The sequence below is a fragment of the Anneissia japonica genome, unplaced genomic scaffold (genome assembly GCF_011630105.1).
Source record: "Anneissia japonica isolate Jap-2015-1 unplaced genomic scaffold, ASM1163010v1 scaffold1699_len65488_cov165, whole genome shotgun sequence".
NCBI lineage: Eukaryota > Metazoa > Echinodermata > Crinoidea > Comatulida > Comatulidae > Anneissia > Anneissia japonica.
This window is the reverse complement of record NW_022750692.1, coordinates 58,880-61,547: the sequence shown is the minus strand read 5'-3', so window position 1 is coordinate 61,547 and position 2,668 is coordinate 58,880. Positions and strand designations below refer to the sequence as shown.

General features: G+C 34.2%; 1 protein-coding gene and 1 non-coding gene across 2 annotated transcripts in view; both read right to left on the bottom strand.

Annotated features, from left to right (window-relative positions):
• Window positions 1-2,668, bottom strand: part of LOC117121481 (gamma-tubulin complex component 6-like) — a 46,869-nt gene that overhangs the window by 1,605 nt on the left and 42,596 nt on the right. The gene's annotated exons all lie outside the window — the stretch shown is intronic.
• On the bottom strand, window positions 1,099-1,171 carry Trnas-uga. Its single transcript has one exon. It is a non-coding gene; the product is annotated as a tRNA-Ser (tRNA).

Sequence of the window (2,668 nt, the reverse complement as noted above, 5' to 3'; positions counted from 1 at the left end):
ATAGAGTTAGCACATTTTGTATATTTGATTGTGATTTACAATAAAACATAACAAGGAATTGCATAAAGTCTACCTGAGTATAATTCAAGTTCTAACCTTTCTTGCGAGTAAACATAGACCCCAACACGACAATAGTGACATTTACAATATGAGTGCACAGGGGCACCATCATCTCCATTGAAAATTTTGCAATAAAATAATCATGCTCAAGTAGTTAAAAATCACCTCATATATCACCTTATTTGGCGAGCAGTTCCCCTAACTTGAGACCCTCTCAACATGTATCCCTCTCCCAAATCTCAAGCCTTCTATAGCTACGCCGCTGATTTAAAAACTTATTTAATCTATTTTAGAGTCTGCAATTTGTAAACATTCATAATATTTGTTGTCAATTAGTTGAGCACCCTCTGCAAATAGGGGGAGGGGGTGGGTTATATCTGAATGGGGAGAATGGGGAGGGAAAGGGATTGGTGGTTATGAATTATGAAAAATGAAAACATAGTTAAAAAAAACTGACTTGGATTGTCATCTATCTATGATAATGAAACTAATTACCTGACTTTGTAACATTATTCACTCAGGGAAAAATAATCTACTAAGCACTTTACAGCAGTTCAAAGTCTCTCCATAATTTGTTCACATTCACTGTTGATTGCCTAAGCAAAGAAACCGCCCCTACCAAGTCACAAGACCAAAGATAAAACCTGAAAAACCAACTTCTGTTGGAGCATACAGTACTATAGTATATCTCTCTGGTTGCAGACTATTCACATATAGTAACTCACTGAAAACACAGAATTTTAAGGTAAATATTTCATTCATATAATATGTTGTTTGAATAAATAACCTAATGCTTTTGAATGTTTGACAATACTGAGTAATGGAGAAATAAGTTTATTCCATGACTAAATTAAGATAATATTACATCTGAGTATTAGTACATTTGAGGAAGGTTTCAGCATATGTATAAATATACGGTATTCACCAAATTTGGGAGGGGGAAAAAAGGAAAAAAGGACTTGATAAATACATCGTGTAGCATAGCTCTCAATGAAGGTAGTCCTGTAAATAAATGAATAAAGAAATTGTGTAATAAAATGCCTCTGGCGGGACTCGAACCTGCGACCTCTCGCTGTCAAGGCGAGTGTCATAACCACTAGACCACGGAGGCTTCATGGTTGAACAGATTCAAATACCACCAGATACACTCTATTACACAATAGGTACGGCTAGAAACAAATAAGTGCATATAACATAAATCAAGGTAGCCGTTAACACTGTTAAATCATATATAAATCCTCAAATAAAGGTAAATACAGTGTTCGAAAAAAGGACTTGATAAATACATCGTGTAGCATAGCTCTCAACGAATGTAGTCCTGTAAATAAATGAATAAAGAAATTGTGTAATAACCTGTGACCTCTCGCTGTCAAGGCAAGTGTCATAACCACTAGACCACAGAGGCTTCATGGTTGAACAGATTCAAATACCACCAGATACACTCTATGTTTTTTTCCTATGGTATATCACACACACATTAATAAGAATAAGATCTCTATGGTTGTCAAAAATCCCTGATAAAAGATCATCTTTGTTTATTAATACTACTAGTAATAGTAATAATAATAATAACAATGATGATAGTAATAATTGATAATAATATTAATAGCAATAAAAAGTGAAGAAAATTGTGCTAAATGTGAAAAAAAGTTGGTGACTTGTGGATCATACTATAGTGTATATAGTTAAAGCTTAGTAACCTATAATTAGGCCTAAGTCGTCCTGGATATTAAGTAAATTCCTGATAAAAGATCATGAGAAATTTGTTGGCGTTTCATTTTGACTATAATGGTAATGTGATGATGATGAATTTCATTATATAAAAGTGTCATTTCCGACCATCTCGAGAGGTACTATTTCATCAAATGGCGTGCATTTCGATACTTGGAGAATGTATTATACTATCTTGTAATTACAGTAATAGTCAATTACGGTAGTTCACTCTGTATCAACTATATACACTTCAATCTCGACAGACTACCAAGGGATTTTGGCCTACCCTAACCATGGATGGATTAGTTTAGTTATTAAACTAAGTCCTCCATGCCCTAACTACACCGTAACTTTCATATTCCACAAGCAGTAAACACCACACCACTTTCGCGACTGGCGATTAGTGTCAAGCATACATGCATTATTCATGTTATTAGTTCACCTAAATGTGCACTATATAATTATATAATACACTAATATAATATAATTTCTACCTGAACTGTATGGGGAAAAAAGATAATGCGGCCAGGGCTCCCTTCAAGAAGAAAAACACAATTTGCCAGAAAGACAAAAATTAATATGTACTTTGCACATATTAGTAGACTCTAAAATTGAAACACTAAACAAAGTACCATCATGCCATTTATTTCAAGTTTCATGCTTGGCTACATACTATAAAGGCTAGAAAGCCAATGGCCAGGTGGTACAGACTGTGGGAAAATGTCCTGTTAAGGGGCGGACTTAGAGGAGGCCATGACCAGTGGTTTGATTATATATACAGTAGCATACATTTATATATAACTGACTATAAAGCAATTATTGTCAAGTTATTTCAGACCCTATACAAAATAGGAGATACAAGCCATTATTTTCTATAGGGTCATCAGACTATAAT